Source organism: Pongo abelii, chromosome 19, assembly GCF_028885655.2.
Source record: "Pongo abelii isolate AG06213 chromosome 19, NHGRI_mPonAbe1-v2.0_pri, whole genome shotgun sequence".
NCBI lineage: Eukaryota > Metazoa > Chordata > Mammalia > Primates > Hominidae > Pongo > Pongo abelii.
In genome coordinates, this window is record NC_072004.2 from 25413618 (window position 1) to 25435733 (window position 22116).

Sequence of the window (22116 nt, forward strand, 5' to 3'; positions counted from 1 at the left end):
CCCCTCAAAGAAACCCCTGCATTTATCCTTCATGTCTGTGTGTGATCTGATTCTTCCAGGATGCTGGACAAGAGCTTGGGATACAGAAAGCTGCCACAATGACCCTCTGCTTTTGCAGAAAGGCTGAGGGTCCACTGAGCTGGTTAACACTCAAGCCATCCACAGATGCCAAGGCTAAAAGAGCACACTGTAGCACACACCCACTTGGGCTCCTGCGCCTGTCCCTGTGCGTGATCCCCCTCCCGTAAGGGGTTTGAATAGGCAGAGAGCCACACTACCTTGTCACACGTCCTGTGAGGGGGGCCAGAAAACTCTCCTGTCTCAGTGTAATTTGTGTTTACTAAAATTAAAATGCAGTTTGATGAGTTATGAGTTGTTTTAACCTTATTTTTATAGCAAAATTTATTAAATATACAATAAAAATATGTTTAAGAGGCACAGTTTGACTATAAGCATCTTAGTACATGGAATGGTTAACAGTTGTTAAAATCTCAGTATCATCAAATTGGGAAAATATCCAGTGTGACTGAATAGGAGCAATACCAAATTCTAGAATATTTGTTAAATATTTTATTACTCATTAGAAATCGAGGTATCCCAATGTGAAATCAGTGTGACCTAAAGCAAGCAACTCACATCACCTTGGAATCATGATTTCTTCTTCAGGATAGATAAGGGGATTAGACTAAAAGATGTCTTAGGTCCCTACAGTTCAAAAGTGCTACGACTACCAGTCCATGCCCGCAGAACACCAACTCCTGCCCCTCCCTCTTGGAAACCCTCCTCCTGCACCTCCCATCCCTCCACACCCTCCTGCTTTTCCTGCTGCTCTTTCCTGATCTCCAGCGGCCTCTTCCTAAATGCTGGCGTTCCCCAGGCTTTACCCTTGGGCCTCTGATCCTGCACTGCCTGCTCTTCACAGCTGCAGCAGCTGCCTGCCTGCTCATAACTTCCAGGTCTGTATGTTGCGGCCCCACGTCCTGGCCCCAGCATCCCGGAAGCACATCAGACGGCTGCTGGACATTTGTCCATGGATGTCCACAGGCACATCCAACTCCCCATGCCCAGATTCCCCTCCCTCACACCTCAAATGCTGCTTCTTTTCCCATTTTCTTTATTTCAATAAAAAGCACCCGCACTCATTTTAACCTCAAAATCACTGAGTGATTTAATATTCCTATGGAATAGTAATCTATGTATTGGACATGAGAAAATGGACGCTTAGGAAAGTGAAGGAACATGTCTAAGGCTACACAGCCAGTCAGTGGTGGAGTCTGGATTTGAACTCAGGTGTGTCCGACTTGAAGGCTAGGGCCCCGAACCCTGTCATCCACCCTCATGTGCCTCAGGCGGGAACGTGGGTGCTGTCCTGGATGCCTCCTCCCTGTCACCATGCACGGCCACTCTGCCAGGACTCACAGTCACACAGGGCTCTCGGATCAGCCCCTCGGACCTCTGGCCCAGCTTGGTCAATCCACCCTCACCCTTGCTTCACCCCTAACACAGCCATCTTCCAGCCAGTCTTCCATCTTCCTCTCTTCAAGCCATACTTCACATTGAGAAGAGGTGCTTTTGCTACGGTACAGGTGACACCACTCCCTGGCTTACAAGGTGCTGGTGGCAACCAGAAGCTCCCGGGATAGGAGCAAACATCGCACTCACAACAGCCTCTGTCTGCAGCTCCAGCATGGGGGTGGCCCTCACTAGCCACTATTTCATATTTGTGAACTTGTCTGCTTGTTAAAATGTACTTTTAACCCCCAAATCAATATTCATGTGGCTTTCACAGTCACAGGAAAACATGTGCAGAGCAGGGCAACAATTTGAGCCATCGGCCTCCCAGCAGAGGCCATGCAGGGCCCCATGCTGCCTTCTTGTTCCTACTCTCAACCTGCAAACCAGTCTTCTCATGGTCTATATAGTACCACTTTTTTTGCAGTTTTGAGCTTGTTGTTGGAGATTTCACTGTTTGAAACGGCCTCTAAGCATAATGCTGAAGCGCTGTCTAGTGTCCTTATGAGCAAGAAGGCTGTGATGTGCCTTACAGAGAAAACGCTCGTTAGCCAAGCTTGGTTCAGGTGTGGGTTCTAGTGCTGCAAATTGTGAGTTCAACGCTCATGACAAGCACTACGGTGCATCCAGAAAGAGGAAGGGGAGCTTCACCAACCTGTACACGAGGCTGCTCGGGAAAGTGCAAAACTAACACCACTGGTGTGTGGCGAAACCATGGAAAAGCAGCTACATTTGTGACGTCATGAGATGATGACCAATGAAAGCACAGCGGGCAGCACTGTTGTGAGGAGAGCCAAAAAGCGGCCTTAGCTAATGCTGCCTGGCTGGCACCTTTCAAAAGGCAGCATGGCATGGAAAGTGTTAGCTTTTCAGGAGTGGCAGCTCTGTATGTCAGGAAGTACTCTATGGGAAAAGGGTATGTGGAGAGCAGTTTTCAACACTGATGGGACTGGCTTGTTTTACAGGGATGTTGGAAAATGAAGCCATGGAACATGAACGGTGCCTTGGCAGTTGAAAATATTGCAACCAGAGGCTTGCAGGAACCTTACCCTGTGTTTCCCAGAAGCAATACTTCAGGACCCGGAGGCAAGTTTGCAGAACATCACCACAGCAAATCACCAGATAGGCCGCACTCCTCACTCTCCTGCCGCGACGGCTGCAGCTCACTGAACCACAATTGCCTGAAGATGCTTTTCCTAGGGGCCCTCTCCCATCCGTCTCATCACCGAGGCTCATCCCTTAAACCTCAGCCCCAGTCATCCACAGGATATGTCTCTGGACCCTGCCTCCAGGGCACTGACAGGTTTCTTATATAGCACTTTTATTTTATTTTTAAATTTGACATACAGTACCCACACCATATTTGATTGACACTATGTTTCTATGTTATGGTATCTAGCACAGTGCCTGATTCATAGAGAGGAGCAGAAAATATTTGTTGAAAGAAGCATAAAGTTTAACAGTATTCATTCAATTTATTCAATCTTCCTAAATGAAGTTTCTTGGGCCTTACATTTTTAATTGATAAAATAGTCTTAAATTAACATTCAAATAATAGCTGTTCCCTGAAATAATCTAGAGAAGCCCTGTTCCCTTTCTTTTTGAGCTACCTATAATAACATTCTGCTGAGCCAACATGGAGCAGTTCTCCCGGCACATTCTGCTTGGGGAAACCATGGCAGTGACCGTCATTAATGGGAGTCACAGAGCCCCTCCAGCCTCTAGACTATGCTGCCAAGTCTGTATGGTGAAGGCCCTGAGTCACCACAACACTGAAATTGTTTGAGGTGCTCTGGACGCAGGAAACACTGCCTGGCCATGGAGCACTCTAGCGGAGGAGAGGTGAGGATTACCCCTGGCCATGGAGCACTCTAGCGGAGGAGAGGTGAGGATTACCCCTGGCCATGGAGCACTCTAGCGGAGGAGAGGTGAGGATTACCCCTGGCCATGGAGCACTCTAGCAGAGGAGAGATGAGGATTACTCCTGGCCATGGAGCACTCTAGCAGAGGAGAAGTGAGGATTACCCCTGGCCATGGAGCTCTCTAGTGGAGGGGAGGTGACGGATTACCTCCTGGATCATGGTCATATGAAACAGAAAGGTGTGGGGCTCTAGTAAACCACTAAGTTAACTGAAACTGGGAAAGAGCCAGGTTGGCGGAACATGGACCTAACCCAGTCTGCAACCCTTTTGTGTGAAAAACCACAGCCGTTATCTTGCAACTTCAGAAATGAAAAGGCGTGTGGGTTACAAGACAGCTAAAAGCAGCAGGGCGTTTCCCTCAGGCACCAGAAGAGGAAAGCCCTGGCAGTTAAAATTATTCCAACATATTCTTAGCATATAGCACAAGCTCACCGGCACATAGCCCTGTCCAGCACAACCTTAGAAAACTTCCCTCCAGCCCTTTATCTTTGCAGACAGCCCCTTCTCTGCTGTGCTGCATGTTGCATTCTTGCAATGTATTTTCATAGTTTCTGTAATAAATTTGCCTTTCTTTACTCACAGTTGTCTTGGTAAATACCTTTACTACCCACGACAACCCTGGCCCCAGCAGTCGCACCCACGACAAAAGGGGCCCATGAGGAATTCTGCCGGGTGATGTCTGCAATACAGAGCCCAGGCTCTAACCGGAGGCAGCCAAGCTCCAGCCATTCCATCTTGAGCTTCTACCATAAGAGGAGCAACCCAGGACATCAGTAGCCTGGGAAGGAGAGAACGGCATTGTCCACAGGGACCTAAAGCCAGAACACCTGTTTCTGGCTGCTTGACCTGAACATCAAGGTTGCAGACTCTGGCTTCAGTAACTGTTGGCAACAAGCTGAACACCCTCTGGGGCAGCCCCCTTGTGCTATCTGGGAATTCTCCTAAGGCCATAGGCACACTGGTCCACAGTGGTGCTGTGGAACTTGAAGTCACCCTCTGTAGCCTGGACACTGGGTCCCTGCCTTTTAACGGACACAACTTCAGGAAGCTGCAGCAATGGATACTGACAGGAATGAAACACAACACCTCTTACATATGTGTGGAGGGTGAAAACCCACTGAAAACATTTCTCATCCTCGACTCCAGCAAGAGGGGCACCTCAGAAAAACCCACAAGGGCCCCATGGAGGAACACCAGCAGAATTTCAGCATGAGAAGGAACCAGAGCCACCCGGACGCTGAGCTCTCCCTAACCCCAAGAGTCCTGGCAAATTGAGCTCATGTTGTCCATGGCTTGCGAGTGAGACTGAATCCAGGATTCGCTGATGGGCCACCGAATTGAACCTGGGCTGTATGCAAACATCCCAGCGTGGACGGCTCCAGCATCACAGTGAATCCCCTGCCTTCAGCTGATGCCACCACCATCTGCAATCCTTTCCCTTTCTGCATGACACAGCTTAGGGTCTCTGCAAATCCAAAGCTGAGGTTTCAGCCATTCCCACCTTCAATTCCTCCTGGAAGAGCAGCAGCCCGGAAAATCGGTAGCCTGGGGAGGACCAGGGTCAGGGCAGAAGCCACAAGGACAGCCAAGGTGCCTGCCAGTCCCTACCTAACCTGGAAATGAAAACCACCACTTCCAGAACAGCCCCCAGTGTGGCTCTGTGGCGCCCCCATGGCAGCAGCAGCAGTGCAAGCACCATAAGAAGCCAGTGGCTGCCAGGGCGCGTCCTCCAAGGAAACATCCTCCCCAGGCAGCTCCATCTGGTGCCACACTAGCAGAATTTGCCTGCAGGCATGACCTCAGCCACTCCCTCCTACCAACACCCATGCTTCAGGCAAGTCCAAAAGACCCGGCATGAGCTCAAAGGAGAGTGGGGGTGAAGAAGCCTCACAGGGTGGACAGATGAGGGCCAGGAATAAAATGAAGGATGTGTGTGTGGGTGTGGGGGGTCAAGTGCATCCTGGTGCTTTCCACGGAGCATGCAGACCCGAGTTCCACAGAGCACGCAGGCCCTGAGTACCACAGAGCACAAGGACTCTGAGTTCCATGAATCACACACACCCCAAGTTCGATGGAGCACAAAGGCCCTGAGTTCCATGGAGCCAGGAGACTCCAAGTTCCACAGAGCAGGAAGACTTTGAGTTCCATGGAAAATGAAGACCCTGAGTTCCATGCAAAATGAAGACCCTGAGTTCCACAGAGCATGCAGACTGCGGAGTTCAATGAAGCTCAATGAGATGATGCAGGAGATCGGCAAGGAGTGGGACACAAAGAGCTGCTCTGTGTGCACAGCATGTTTGGTCTTGGGGGACTTTGGCTGAAGTCCCCCAAGGTTGAAGGTGCATAAAATGCAGAGGCATTTGCTCAACAGGTTTTCAAAGAAGAGGGCATGCAGCACTTCTGCACACTCAAAAGCATGCTGGGCGGAAGGTTAAATGACAGCCTGTAGCTGGCTGGGCAACCAGAGGAGAGGCTGGTTGGCCTGTGCCCACCTGGGCAAACTTCAGAGACGATGATTTTTTCTGGGGCACTTCTCCCCTTCTCTTCTGGGGTGCTTCTCTTGTCTTTTCTTTCATGTTTATGGGGCAGGGGTGATGATTCTGTAGAAATAAAGATAAGAAAACTTAATGGCCAGGCATTTAACATCTTATTTTCTGAGCTTCTGCTAATGATGGGTTGTGATTACTGACTTGAGTGGTTCTCATTAGGTTCATCTTAGAGAACACAGGATCCTCATTTCCTAGAGCAGGTTGCATAACAATGATATTAACACCAACAGGCACCACCACACGTGGTTCACTTTTAAATTTATTTTGTAGAGATGAGGTCTCATTATATTGCCCAGGCTGGTCATGAACTCCTGGGCTCAAGCAATCCTTTCACCTCAACCTCCCAAAGTGCTGGGATTACAGGCATGAGTCACTGTGCCTGGCCTGGCAGTTCCTTATAAAGTGAAGTATACACTTATCATATGTAAGCTGACAACTTATATCCACACAAAAACTTCCATGTAAATGTTTATGATAGCTTTATTCATAACTGCTAAAACTTGGAGGCAATCAAGATGCCTTTCAATAGGTGAATGGATAAACTGTTGTGGATTCAAACAATGAACTATTATTCCTTGATTTAAAACTGAGCTAACAAGCCATGAAAAGACACACAGGAAACTTAGATGCATATTGGTAAGTAAAAGGAGCCCACTTGAATGCTATGTACCATAGAATTCCAACCACATGATATTCTGTAAAAGGCAAAACTATGGAAACAGTAAAGAGAGCAGTAGTTGCCAGGGTTGTGGGAGGGGGAGGGTGAGAAAAAGGAACAACTAGCTGAGGCACAAGGGATATTTTAAGACAGTGAAACTATTCTGCATGCTGCATTAATGATGGATACATGTCATGTCATTACACATTTCTCAAAATTATAGAAGGTAAAACACAAAGAGTGACTTCTAGTGAATTTTAGTTAATAATAATGTTTCTACATTGTTCATCATCTGTAACAAATGTACCACAAGGCAAGACTGTAAGGGTAACAACAGGGCATGTGGGCAGGAAACTGGATATATGAGAACTCCCTGTACTTTCCATTCATTTTTCATGTAAATCTAAAACAGCTCTAAAAAAAAAGTCCAATAATTAAAAAAAATCCAAAGGACCATCAAGGGCAGAATGGATAAATAAATTACAGTATGTTTATAGAATTGAATAAAATGAATAAACTTGCAAGTTAAATGTAATCTCATGGTGGTACACAAACACACACACACACACACACACACACACACACCATAGAACATATACAAAAGGAAATGAGGAAATTAAAACATTTCATTACCAAAAATCAATTAAATACAAAAGAATACAGTATGCAGGAAATGAAGAACAAAAAAGCTATAAGGCATATAAACAACCAACAGTATATGACAGAAATAAATCCCTCCTTATCAGTAAATAAACAAAACCAAAAGTTGGTTTTTGAAAAGGTGAACAAAACTGACAAAACTTTAGCTAGATTGCCTAAGAAAAAGAGACTCAAAGCCAAAAATAACTGTGGGGCATTATTACAAATTCTACGGAAATAAAGAATTATAAGAGGTGTATTATAAACAACTGTTTGCCAAGAAATAGGACAGTCTAGATAAAATAGACAAGTTCTTAGGTATACAAAACCTACTAGGACTGAATCATGAGAAAACAGAAAATTAGAATAGACCCCATAACTACTAAGAAGACTGAATCAGTCATCAAAAACTTTCTGACAAAGAAAGGCCCTGAATCAGATGGCTTCACTGGTGAATCTTATCAAACATTTAAATAACACTAATCCATCTCTTCTAAAAAACTGGAAATCAGAGAACATTTCTAAACTCATTCTATGAGGTCAGCATTACCCTGATACCAAAGTCAGAAAAAAAGTAGACAAGAAAACTAGAGACACGTATCACTTCCCTGATGCATATCAATGCAGAAATCCTCAACAAAATACCAACAAACTAAATTCAGCAGCATATTAAAATAATTATACACTATGACCAAGTATAATTTATTCCTGGAATGCAAGGATGGTTGAACATTCAAACATCACTGCATTAGGAGAATGGAGTGGTAAATCACGTGATTATCTCAACAGATGTAGAAAAAGCATCTGACAAAATTTAAATACTCTTCCATGAAAAAACACTCAGCAAATGCAGAGGAGATGGAAGCTACCTCAAAATAATAAAGACCATATATGAAAAACACACACTAACATCATACTTAATGGTGAAAGACTGACAGGTTTTCTACTAAGATAGGAACAGAGCAAGGAGACCTGCTTTCACCACTTCTATTCAAAATGGCTTGGAAGTACTAGCCAGAACAATTAGGCAAGAAGAAGAAACAAATGGCATCCAAACTGAAAAGAAAGAGGTAAAATTATATTTGTTTGCAGATGCTATGATCTTAGATGTAGAAAACCCTAAAGATTACACACACACACACACACACACACACACACACTCCTGTTAGAATAAACAAATTCAGTTGAATGGTAGGATACAAAATCGGTGCACAAAAATCAGCTGTGTTTCTAAATACTAATAATGAATAATCTGAAAAGGAAATTAAGAAAATTCGATTTACAATAGCATCAAAAAGAATAAAATACTTAGGAATTAACTAAACCAAGAATGTAAAAATCCCAATGATGTCCTGTGCAAAACAGAAAAATTCATCCTAAAATTCATATAAAATTTCAGGATCCAGAATGTCCAAACAATCCTGAAAAAGAACAATGTTGGAGGACTCATACTTCCTGATTTCAAAACTTAGTACAAAGCTACAGAAATCAAAACAATGTGGTGCTGGCATAAAGACAGACATATAGACCAACAGAACAGACTAGAGAGCCCCAAAATAAACTCTCACATATATCGCCAAGCGATTCTTGACAACTCAACAACAACAAACAACCTAATTGATTCATCTGTGTTGTATATGTTCTATAATTCTGTTTATATGATATTTTAGAAAAGGTAGTATTATAGGGATAGAAAATGACTAGTGGTTGCCAAATAATGCGGTTGGGGAAGGGGTTAACTACAAAGAGGTGTCAAGAATAGAGAATCTTAGAGGTGATGAGACAGTTCTGTTACTGTGAACGTGAATGTATAACTCTATATAGTTGTCAAAACTCATGAAACTGTATGTTACAAAGAATGAGTTTTATTCTATATAAATTTAAAAATCAACAAAGATGGTGGGTGGGTCAGATGGAATGCAGTTGGTGACAAATGAATTTTACTGAATTAAAAGTATTGACTAACCCATATTGAAGAATGTGGGGGAAAAAAGTCTTCACCTAAGTAACCTTGGAAAATACTGTTTTGACTGCGTACTGTAAGACTCAAGAACTGCACACAAACATACTGTATTCTGGTTGGCAAATTTGTTTCAGGATATGGGTCAGCAATTCTGAAATGATTTTCCATGTTAGCAAATATATTTTAGAAAATTAGAGCCCAGTTTCTCTCTGTAGGTGAAAGAGTTATAAATAAACAAAGGGAGAATGCTAGCATAAACCCTAAGGTGCTGGACTGGACTTAGGAATGTCAGTATGAACCCATGTCTATTTTAATGTATCTGTTTAGATGGACAGATGTAGATAGGTAGATGCTGAGTTTGTATTCATGCATACATGTTTAGAAACATTCACGTGTTTCCAAACTATGCTGAGAGGGCCTCGAAGCAGTGATATCCCAGTATTAATGAGCACACCCAGTACCCAGATCCTGGTTTCTAAATGCCATTCTCCTATAAAAGAAACCAAGGCTTCTTGGAGAAATGACTAATTCTAGCCCTGCCATGAAAAACACGAGATGAGACTAGAGCAACTTGCAGTGCCAGAAAATAAGAAAGTGCTTTTAAAAAACATAAAACGGTGGGGACATGTCAAAAGAAGCCAACCTGGAAGAGCTATGACTCAAGGTGGAACAATGTGAGTGGCAAACAACTATGACAGCACTAAACTGTAACCAAGAACATAAAATAATATCCACAAGTCCATACTGACATAGAAAAGATTAAATAAATCAGGAAGGAAAGACAAATCTTCCTTGCAGAAGAATTCCAAGTAATAAATGTTGAAGGAGCACAAATAGAAAACTACCACTAGAACACCACAGTAATCATTACTGCAGGAAAGAGTCATCAACGAATGCAAAAATTTTGGATGAAGAAACAGTATGTTTCTGTGGCCTCAAAACATCTCCCTCCAAATATTTATTAAATATTTTTCTTGTTTTTCCTCTTAATTTCATCTAAAGATCTATGACTAAAGCAAATATAACACTGTGTAGTGGGGTTTATGCCATGCAGATGTAAAATTTATGGCAACAACAGCACAAAGGATAGGAGATAAATGGCACTATTCTGTAGCAAGTTTTTCTATTTTACATTCACTGTAATAGCACAATATTAATTCTAGACTGTGAGAATGTTAATGATGCACATTGTAATCCTTGGAGCAACTGCCAAAAAATGAAAAAATGTGTCACTTCAATGCTAATAAAGGAATAAAACAATACAAAAAAGTACTTGTATAAGAATGTTCATAGATCTTTACTATTATGATAGCCCAAAACAGGAAATAACCCAATATTCATCAACAGAGAAATGTATGAACAAACCATGGTGCATTCATACAACAGAATACTATTCAGCAATACAAAGGAACAAACTACTAAAACACACACTATGGAGGTGTTTCACAAATATTATGCTGAGACTGCTGGACATAAAAATGTATATTGTATGATTTCAAGTAAAACGAACTTACGGTTAAAAAAACCCCACAACAGTACTTTCCTCTGGGGAAGTTAAAAATTGCCTAGGAATGAGCATGAGGGTGTTTTCTGGGGATGATTGAAATATTCCATTCTGAAAAGAGGTGAAGGTTATATGGGTGTATTTATTTTTCAAAGCTGTACAATTAAGATTTGTGCCTTTCAATGCATGTGTATCTTACCTCACCAAAAAAGAACTAAAAAAATAAAAATAAAATGAAGGGTGGTAGGGAAAGGGCTGTGGTACAGAAGAAACAAAAATGGCACATGATTATTAGCTGTTGAAGCTGGATCACGGCTCTATTGTACAATTTTGTTCAATTTTTATATATTTAAATTTTTCTGTAACGAAAAGACTTGCACAGAAAGACAAAACTGATCTGTAACGTCAGCTGTTAAGACACTGGTACATTTGAAGAGGAGGGAGGGAGAAAGCGCTTGTGGGCCACATGAGTGAGGCTGCTTCTATTTCTTGGTTACCCACGTGTATTAATTTTGTCATAATATACATTGAGCTTAAGGGAATGCTTTATGCACGTATTTCTACATGCATGTTATATATCAACAAAATATTTAAATACCACATATTTGCACACATAACTTAGTATCTCAGAGTAACAGCAGCGTTTTTTTTTTCAAAGTGGGACACTTCCACTCACAGCATCATCAGATGAACTGTAATATTCTGATGTATCTATTAGTGTCCTAATCCTTGGGTGAGACCCCCTAGGTCTTCCCATTTTTGCCTCAATTTGGTAAGTAGTAAGACTCTTATTTCTGATGATGTGATTTTATTTCCCAGCAAAGTCCTCCCCAAATCAAGGCCACAATAACTAGCACGGTGTTCTGCACATCGTATGCACTCAGTACTTGTGAAATTGAGCTGAATCAGAAACAAAATGAGGAGCAGAGGTCAAGTCCTGCAAAAGATAGCATGTAAATAATGCAAGTAAGACTGAAAGGCTACAGCTCGGCAGCAAAGACTTCACATTCGTTTGAGAAACCATTTGCTACTAGTTCATCAAAAGACGTTGGTTTCACGCTGTGGTTCTCTATTCTGGCCACACATTGTAACCAGTTGGAGAGCTTTAAACAGCAAGGATGTCTGGATCCTACCCCAGGGATTCTGATTTCACTGGTCTGTTGCAATTTGGGTTTTGGGAATTTTAAAAGCCCCCTGCCACCCAGGTGATTATAAGGTGCATCAGGGGTGAGAACCTTAGCTGTGCCTGATTTCCTTGTGTGCTGCTGGGATTTGCCTCATTGCAGCATCTCAGCTTTGTGGGGAGGGGTGGTGGGCAGTCTTAGAAAACAGCTCTGCCCTGTTGAAATCAAAGGATGGCTTCAAGACGTGCTCAGCTGCTTGACTAAATTGCAGCAGGAGGAAATGTCTTTTCAGCAGATCTATCTTTACATCACTTGCTTTCAGAGTAAGAGGTTGTTTTGGGCACAGCATTTTGATTTAGTCTGTGTTGAAGACCAGTAATAGCCTACAAATACCAAAATGGGATGAAAAGAATTTCCAAACATGTGGAGTGCTTTATACGTGTTTCTTCATCCTTCCCTGTGTCTATGCCCTTTGCAATGCGCTTTTACAGCTGCTCCCATCCAGAGTTAGAATCTGTTTCCCAAGACTTGGATCCAGCTGGCAGTTTTGGGCCCAGTCTCAAAAGGTCTTGAATGCTTCTTCCTTTTCTTTCAGAACCCTGCCATCTCCATGACAACAAGCCCAGGTTAGCCTGCTAGAGGATGAAACACTATGGGGAAGAGAACCAAAGTTGCCCAGTCCACAGTCAACTCACTCTCAACAGCAGAGCTGCCTGGTCACCAGCAGCTGACCCCCTTCTCCCATACACACACATGAAGATTGCTATACCTTATAAAGGTACGGCAGGTTTTATAGGTATAGCAATTAATTTATGGCAGGAGCCTGCCATAAATTGCTGACTTGCTCAATCATGAGCTAAATAAGTTTTGGGATGGCTCATTACACAGTAACAGCTAACTAACACACCCAGAGCTGACAGGATGCCAGGATTAACAACATGCTGACTACAAGTTAGCTGGCACACTATAGGGACTGTCTAGGTACTGAATTCCTTTTCCCCTTATTAGAAGTTGGGTCCCTTGAATTATAAAGAAATGCATGTAGATGTGTATGTGCTTAAAAGTCACACAGTATCGCACAACACAGGAGGAAATAGATGACAGCCTGACCACTAGGGCAAAGGCCAAATAGCAAGGTAAGGCATTTGTCTGGAATCTATTCCCTCCAAATCTAAATTCTGGAGGTCAAGGCTGTGGACAGGTCCCACCTCCTGGGACCCCACTGTCCTCTGATCTCTGGAGGGGAGAATGGTCCCATCAAGCAGCAGATGGGCAGCAGTGGCCTACCTGTGGCCACCTCCTGCTGGCAGCCCCTGCTGTCTCAGGGCACTCTCTCTTCCTTTGGGACTGAGAAGAGATGTGGGTAGGGAGGGGGAGCTCCCTCGCTCCTGGCAGAGAAGTGCGGTTCGGGCCCTTCACCTTCCTGAGTTCAGGGAGTCAGAGCCTTCAGAACATCTGGAATCTGGCTGCTTTGAACTGAGATATGCTAGAAGTGTAAAATATGGAGTGAGTTTTAAAGATTTAGGACAAAGAAATGTAAAATGTTTCATTAATAATTTTATACTCATCACACATTAAAATGATATTTTGGATACATTGGGTCAAATAAATTATATTATTACAAATCAATTCTACTTGTTTCTCTTTAGTTTCCTTAACCTGGCTAGAAGAAAATTTAAAACTACAGGCAGGCATAGCTCATATTCTGTTTATATTGGACACGGCTGTCTTAAAGGACTGCCTCCCTTCCGAAGCTCAGGCTGCCTCCAGTCATGGTGGAAGGGGAAGTGGAGCAAGGAAGAAAGGAGATGGGGTGCCATGCACTTTCACAACAACCAGCTCTCATGTTCCATAGAGCAAGAACTCACTCACTACCACCGGGACAGCACCAAGCCATTCCTGAAGGATCTGTCTCCAGGACCCAAACACCTCTCACTAGGCCCCACTTTCAACTTTGGGAATCAAATTTCTTTCTTTCTTTTTTTTTTTTTTTTTTGCTAGAGGACAGGAAGGTTATACAATCTGAAAATTTTAAATAATTTGTCATTTTGTTGTTTCCATTTGTGAACAAAGGACTTAATAAAAAATTTAAGATTTAACATTACAATAAAATACATTCATTTCAATATCACGCTGGAATTCAACATTGTTTTGCACGGGGGCTGCAGAAACAATGCAGAGCTTCTTCCTCCTCCAGACCCTCACAGCTCAGCAAGCCTGTCAAGGGCTGGTTGCTGGCCACTGCGTTTCCAGTTTTTGTAGGTTCTCTTCCTCCCAGGTGATTAAGGAACAAGGCCAAAGGTGTTTGAAGCTTTCAGAAAACACAGGATTTTTCTTTCTGTGGCTCACCAGCATTTTCATTTCTGTATCAGCAACACCATATGCAGGCCACAGCTGAGCCAAAACACACGATGAATTGAGTCTGAAATCAAATTGTACCTAATATTTACAGCCATGTGCATTACTAAAAAGGGACATATCTTCCAACAATTCCAGTAAGTTCCCAAGACTTAGTTCACACTAGGTACTACCCTGTGATGGTGTCCCGTGCTTGTTACTGGGGGCAAAATGGGACAGTGTTTGCTGAGTTCATGGCTGAGGGGCTGCGGTGCCATGCAGGGAGCAAAACTTCCCACTGAATAACACTCCTCTGTGAGAGCGGCATGGCGGCCAAGGTCAGCTGGCTCAAGGCAACTGCCTCCTTTTTTCCTAACAAGCAACATTTTCAGGGAAAAACCCCAGCTTCAATGTAGGAAGGTTTTGATGGTGGCTCAGGCCTGGGACTGAATTAAAAAGGAATAAGGAGATAAAATCCACATTTTAATTATAAACAAATGTCTCACTGAAAAAATTCCAGACCCATAAATCCATCTATGTATTAGTTATTGGAGTAATTTAAAATGTGAGGAAATTATAAAGTGTGTGTCCCTTATTATATATTTCTTCCCCCCCACCACTTTTTAAACATCTAAAGTTCCTAACACATAGATACTCTTTATGAGGAAAAAAAAACCTGTTGACATTGATACAGTTTGAATATTTGTCCCCTCCAAATCTCATGTTGAAATTTGACATCCTAGTGAGACCCTGTCTCTACAAAAAATTAAAAACTTAGTTGGGCATGGTGGATTGAGCCTGTTATCCCAGCTACTCAGGAGGCTGAGGTGGGAGGACCTCTGGAGCTCCAGGAGTTGGATGCCACAGTAAGCTACGGCTCAGCTCAGCCATGGCTTCTATAGTGAGCTATAACTGCGCTACTTCACTCCACCCTGGGTGACAGAGTGAGATTATCTCTTTAACAAAACAAAACAAAACAGAAGAAAGAAATTTGATTCCCAATGTTGAAAGTGGGGCCTAGGATGGGTGGAGTGGTGCAAGCCTGTAATCCCAGCACTTTGGGAGGCCAGGGCAGTCGGATCACAAGGTCAGGAGATCGAGACCATCCTGGTTAACATGGTGAAACCCCGTCTCTACTAAAAACACAAAAAAATTAGCCGGGCATGGTGGTGAGCACCTGTAGTTCCAGCTACCCGGGAGGCTGAGGCAGAAGAATGGCATGAACCCGGGAGGCAGAGCTTGCAGTGAGCTGAGATCATGCCACTGCACTCCAGCCTGGGAGACAGAGCGAAACACCATCTCAAAAAAAAAAAAAAAAAAAAAAAAAAGAAAGAAAGAAGAAAGAAATTTGATTCCCAATGTTGAAAGTGGGGCCTAGTGAGAGGTGTTTGGTCTTTGAGGGCAGATCCTTCAGGAATGGCTTGGTGTTGTCCCAGTGGTAGTGAGTTCTTGCTCTATGAAACATGAGAGCTGGTTGTTGGAAAGCATGTGGCACCCCACCTCCTTTCTTCCTTGCTCCACTTCCCTTTCCATCATGATTGGCGACTTCCTAGGGTCCTCACCAGAAACAGATGGTGGTGCCAGGCTGGTACAGCCTGCAGAATCATAAGCCAAATAAATCTCTTTTCTTCATAAATTACCCAGCCTCAGGTGTTCTTTTATAGCAACACAAAATAGACTAATACAGACATCAATGTGAATATTTAATATTGGAAGGTTTTTTTCATTTTCTATTTTGTCTGTATAGCTAACATTAAAGAAGCCAAAGATATAGAATGCTACATCTCAGATATTGCATTTTGTAAAAAACATGAAGGTGAAATCTTTGTTTCTTCAATTACTAATCAATGATAGTTGCACTTTGCCCATTCTATGCAGAATACAGTTCCATGAACCATGGGGAGATGGAAAATAACCATGTCCCAGCCTTCCAGGCAAGTCCCTGGAAGGAATGGCTTGGTGCTGTCCCAGTGGTAGTGAGTGAGTTCTTGCTCTATGAAACATGAGAGCTGGTTGTTTGAAAGCGCGTGGCACCCCTGGTGCCTGGAAGGCTGGGACAGGTAAGATTGCATCTCTGTGCTCTGCAGTGTCTGTCACACAGCAGGCACTTAATGAGAAGGCTGCTGAATGAAAGAATACTTCCAACCAGCCTGGAGCCCAAATGCAGGTTCTCACTGAAGTTCTGACCTCACGTTGTGGGCATTGTGGGCTTCCATGCACATGTCCACACCACCAGTGCATCCACTTCCTTCCTGGACCTGAGCAGAGCCCCACTTTCCAGCTCCTGCCTGTGAGGGGATAACCAGGCCCCTGGGACCCACAGCTCCAGCAGCTGGAATTCAGAGTTTATGACCTGCTGTTTTCCACATTCCCCCTCTCACCGCCTCAGGACCTGCACCCCGCTGCACTGCACCTTCTATTCTGCTGTCACGGCCCAGAGCTCTGTTCATCTGCTTCAAGCAGCTCTCCACCCCGCTTCCTCCCTCCCCTCCTGCTGGATCTCTTTCTTTCATTGGTTCTTGTCCCGTTCCCTCAGTCAAAGAACTCTCCTTCCACTCTGCCTCATTCACATTCACTTGGGAACCAAAAATTCACCCCACAGCTTAGTGTTCCCAGTTGTGGAAAAATTCAGACACCTTCTGGAATGAGACAAATGTGAAGAAGCCAGACATGAAAAAACACTTATATGGATCGATTTATATGAAATGCCCAGAGAAGACAAATCTATTGAGACAGAAACTGGATTTGTGGTTGCTTACAGCTGGGGTAGGTGGTGGGGGGAACAGAGTGATAGCTAAAAGGTACAGGACTAACAAAAATGTTGTAAACTTAACCATGGTTTTGGTTGCACATATCTGTGATTATATTAAACCCTAGCAGATCATAAGGTATGTGAATTTTTCCTCAATAAAGCTGTTTAAAAATAAAAAAAAATTAGGCTGGGCACAGCAACTTACCCTGTAATACCAGCACTTGGGGAGGCTGAGGCAAGAGGATTGTTTGAAGCCAGGAGTTCAAGACCAGCCTGGACAATAGAGTGAGACCCGATCTCTACAAGAGATTTAAAAAATTTAGCCAAGCATGGTGGTGCACACTTGTAGTCCTAGGTACTCAGGAGGCTGACGTGGGAGGATCACTTGAGCCTGAGAGGTGAAGGCTGCAGTGAGCCGTGATCATGCTACTGCAATCCAGCCTGGGAGACAGAGAAACATCCCAACTCAAAAAAAATTATTACGAACTATTTTATACATACAAAATTACACACACACACACACATACACAGACTCACATAAAAGTAAAATAAATAATTGTACCCATCACCTACTCCACTACATTTGAAGCCGTCTGCATGGTTGGCCCTTCTGAAATGTAACCCCATCTGGGACAATCATTCATCTGAAGCTTTACAAAAAGTATTATTTCCCTGACTTTCATTATACTTTTATTACATAATAACATCTCTAAATAATATATTGTTTCCCTAAATAATATACTGCTTAACTTTGTAAGTTTTTACACTTTCTATAAATGTGCTGTGTATCTCTGTAACTTGCATTACTCATTCCACATTGTATTTTCGAGAGCCTTCTATGTTTTAAGTAGTTTCTCATTCAATTCTATACATTGCTTACTAATTAGCCTTTAAATTGAATATACTAAGACCTGCTGGAGAGAGAATTCTTGTGGGATAATGAGTATAAAGTGCTTAAAGCAGTGCCCCATTCATTATAGGTATTCAATACATGTAATACTATACACAATATTTTAATACTGAGTAATTATATACATATTATGATTGCCCCTTTCTTTGTGGATGTAAATTATTTCATCAGCTGCACTATGAACTAATAGTTTTCTTTCTTTTAGGGGAGGGGGTGGGGTCTGGCAGTATTGCCCAGTCTGAAGTACACTGGTGCAATCACAGCTCACTGCAGCCTAGACCTCCCGGGCTCAAGGATCCTTCCACCTCAGCCTCCTGAGTAGCTGTGTCTATCGGCAGGGCCACCACTCCCAGCTAATTTTTAAATTTTTTGTAGAGATGGGGTTTCACCATGTTGCCCAGGCTGGTCTCTAACTCCTAGCTCAAGTGATCTGCCCACCTTAACCTCCCAAAGTGCTGTGATTACAGGTGTTAGCCATTATGCTGGGCAAGAATTTTCAAACTACGGTAAAATTCAAGTTACAGAGACCTTTGGGAAATGCCTCATTCTAGGTATTTGAAGCTTCCAGATAGCTAAGATTAAAAATTTTTACATACTAACTTGTTTCTAAGTGTATGCTTTTACATTTAAACAAACTAAAAACATGAGCTTTATAAAAAAATTTCAGCCATTTCCAAATTCTCTTCCAAACTTGTTTAGAAACATACATGACAGAGCTTTGGTCGGATTGTGCAACTTTTGTGTGTTCTGTTTTTAAAATATTACTTAACTTGTACACTTCCACACATTGGCATGGCACATCATTGCCATTTCCAATATGTTCCTGTGCTTCACCAATTTCCATAGCTGTCAGAGGGAGAGCAGCCCAGGTGACAGGAAATGAAGTTGTCTGGCTCTGAGACCTTACCAGGAGGACTTCTGGGATCCAGAGTCTTTGCATGGGGCAGATGACATATTCTTAGAGGCCATTCATTTTTTCCACTGTAGCTGCTAGTGCCAGTTTCCACTCCACTGCCTGAGGGTAGGTTGATCTTGAAAGCCCTCACCGATGGATTTGTGGTCACGCCTGGAACCCTGTGCCAAAGAGGACTGGGAGGTCCCATTCAGGAGGGAATCCTCTGACTTATTACTGGCATCTGAGCATCTCCCAGCATGGCTGTTCCTACTTGTAATAAGGTGATGTCAAATGACTCCAGGGCAGTGCTCCAGTTCCCATGAACACATCTGGTCACTCTGGGAGCTTCTGAGTCAGTGAGCTCTCTCCTTACATCCCGATACACTGTTGTTTGCAAAAATATATTTTTATAGGCAAGGTATTTGTGTTTTGGATTTGCACCCTGATGTAGGCATTAATTTGTTTAAAAGGATAATTTAACATTTTCAGGAAGCTGAACATCTTTAAATTGTCTTTCAATTATTTCTAGTTTTATTGCATTATGACCCAGAAATGTGTACAATTTTTGTTCTTGTATACTCACTAAGGATTCTTTTTGTTTTCAGAGTAGGACCAAAGGTATTTCTATTTGTTTGCAAGTCTGTTGGCTCAGTTTCTAAAGAGTTCATTTTGTTACCATGTTCTTTTAAGTATATACATACAGGTTAGTTATGTTTCCAGTTTCCTGTGCTTTTTATTTTTTTTTTAAACAAACTTTTCTGGCCCTTCATTCTCTCAGACTTTTCCTTCCATGCCTTATGCTGTAGATAGAGTCTATGATCTAGCATTTGTCAGTTAAAATTGTATTCACCTCTGGAGACCAGAAAATCTGACCCACAAAGCAAGAACAAGCAAGGGTAGGAGATGAGGCTGAAGAGGCAGGCACCAGGTTCTCTGAGCTTTTATTCACTGCAATGAGTAGACAGTGGCAGGGTTTACACAGGGTTGGGGGTATGCCTATATCATGTTTTAACATTTTCAAGAGATCACTCTGGATGCTTGAGAGGAGGCTGGACTGTAGCAGGGCAAGACAGGAGGCAGGGAGGTTGGAGGATCTTTGGCAGTAGGAGGATTTTTGGCAGTAGATCAGTAGGAGAGGAAGGTGACTGAAACTGGCTGTGGAAATGGAGATGGTGAATCAAGATGCTGGTTGCACTCAAGAGCCACAGGACTTGCTGTGTGGTTGCATGGGGGTTGGGGGAGAAGGGAAAGGAGTCAGGGATGACTCTTGGTGCTCCCCTCAGGGAAGAGGCCCCAAGCCCAGTGGTTATCAACAGATGGATGGTATTTAAAGCTATGAGACTGTGTGGGATCATTCTGAGAGGATCACTAGAGATCTGGTGGAGGAGGAGCAGGAGGATGAAGATAAAGGTGAGAGGGAATCCAGGAGGGAAGGTCCCTAAAATCCAGAAGAAATGGTGGAAGTCCTCAATTGTATCGTCTGTGTCAAATGCAGCTAAATGACTGAGATAAAAGTCGTTTCAGCAAAGTACCCTGGAGGAAAGCTAGAGAGGAGTGGGTGCAAGAGAGGACATGAGGTGAGGCAGTTGCATGGAGCAGAGAAACAGATGGTAAATGGAGAGAAATCTGGGGTTAAAGAAGGTCTATTTGTTTAACGCACAGCATTAAGGAATGCTTGTGTGTGGACACTAGCAAAAAATCGGTACAGAGAACCCCAGAATTCTGGGGTCATAGCCCGAAAGGACTCCTCAGCTCCAAATTTACTTGAAGTTACAGCTTCCATCTTTAAATTAAATGGGATTTTTTTTGCCATCTATTTCATCATACAGGATGTGACACAGAATATATCCGAAATTATTACTTTCCTGGAAGAATACATCTTAGTTTTTAATATCTAAACTGTATAGCAGCTATTTATCTCACAAATCATTTTTCAGGCTGGGTGCGGTTGGTGACTCATGCCTGTAATTCCAGCACTTTGGGAGGCCAAGGCAGGAAAACTGCTTGAGTCTAGAAGTTCGAGACCAGCCTGGGCAAAGTGGGGAGATGTAGTTTCTACAAAAAATTTAGAAATTAACAGGCATGGTGGCACACACCTGTGGTCTCAGCTACTGGGGAGGCTGAAGCAGGTGGATCGCTGGAGCCCCTTTCGTGGTGCAGTTTGGGCAAAAGAGCAAGAACCTGTCTCAAATTTTTTGGCTGATGGTTGTAGACATAATGTTTGAGCTTTCAAAAATTACAGCATTTTAAACTAAATAGTTTGCTGGAAAAAGCCACATGTTGCTTCCAGCAACAACTGGTAGACCATCAGGATCATGACAGTCACTTCAAAAAGCTTTGGTGTGTTGACAAAGGGGAGGTTCAGGTGACAAAGGGAGGTTCAGCAAAAGGATGTTGCTGGTCTCAAGCCATAGCTACTGCATCCAAGGCAACTGCATGTTAACAACCATATCAAATGTGGGTGACCAAGTGGCAACATTTAAGCATTTTACATCCTAACTTATGTGCAACTTAAACCTACTGCCTCATTGTGAGTTAGGAAATTGGTAGGTTTTTTTTCTATTGACTTGCCGTGCCCTATAATTTTTCCTATTTAAAATAATGGGAAACAAGTTTTCAGTTTTTTTCTCAGAAAAAGTCTGACATTTCAGGCAGATATGTCTGACAGTTATTACCAGCAGAAGAGTTTCTAGCCTTTTCATCGTAAAATTTTAATTACTTACCTTGAAAATTACTTAACTTCGTTCCTTCCAAATCTGGTAGTAAAATGGGTGTTCCAGAAAGCTGTGGCACGGATCTGCTGCTTTGCTCTTCTCTGCACAGACCTGGGGCTTGAGGAGCCTGCAGCCACGAAGTACAGGACGTCATCAGAATGGAAAAGTGATCCAGATGGTCCCGCAGGCGCAGTGCTGGGGCGCAGAAGTGCAGCCTGTGCACGGCGGGTAGGAGGCCTGCGGGCTCGCGGGGGCTCGGGACTGTGTTCTTGCGGCCCAGAGGCACACACAGGACAAGGAGGCCCCGACCCAGGCTGTTGGAGCCCGCGAAGAGGGGGTGAAACTCCAAGGGGCGTAAGGGTGATCACACGTGCGGCCAAGCTTCCCGTCTGCATGGCGAGGGGCTGGGCCTTTCCATCGCGATTTTTCTCCCATTATGCCGGGCGCGGAGCGGGCCCTGGGGCGGCGGGACCGGTGCGGGCGTTCTGTCAGCACGGAGTCCTGGAGGCCGGCGGGGGGATTCGCAGCAGCCCGAGGGACGGAGGGACGGCAGAAAGGAGTCTCTACTTCCAGGTTCCCAGTGATCGCTACCTTCGTTACAAGCAGTAAACTGACGACTTCAGACACCGGTTATGGA

At 43.4% G+C, this 22116-nt stretch overlaps 1 pseudogene; it reads right to left on the minus strand.

The window, feature by feature from the left end:
* Positions 1-384: 384 nt before the first annotated feature.
* Positions 385-21914, minus strand: LOC134760467 (putative uncharacterized protein LINC02693; annotated as a pseudogene).
* Between the last annotated feature and the right edge of the window lie 202 nt (positions 21915-22116).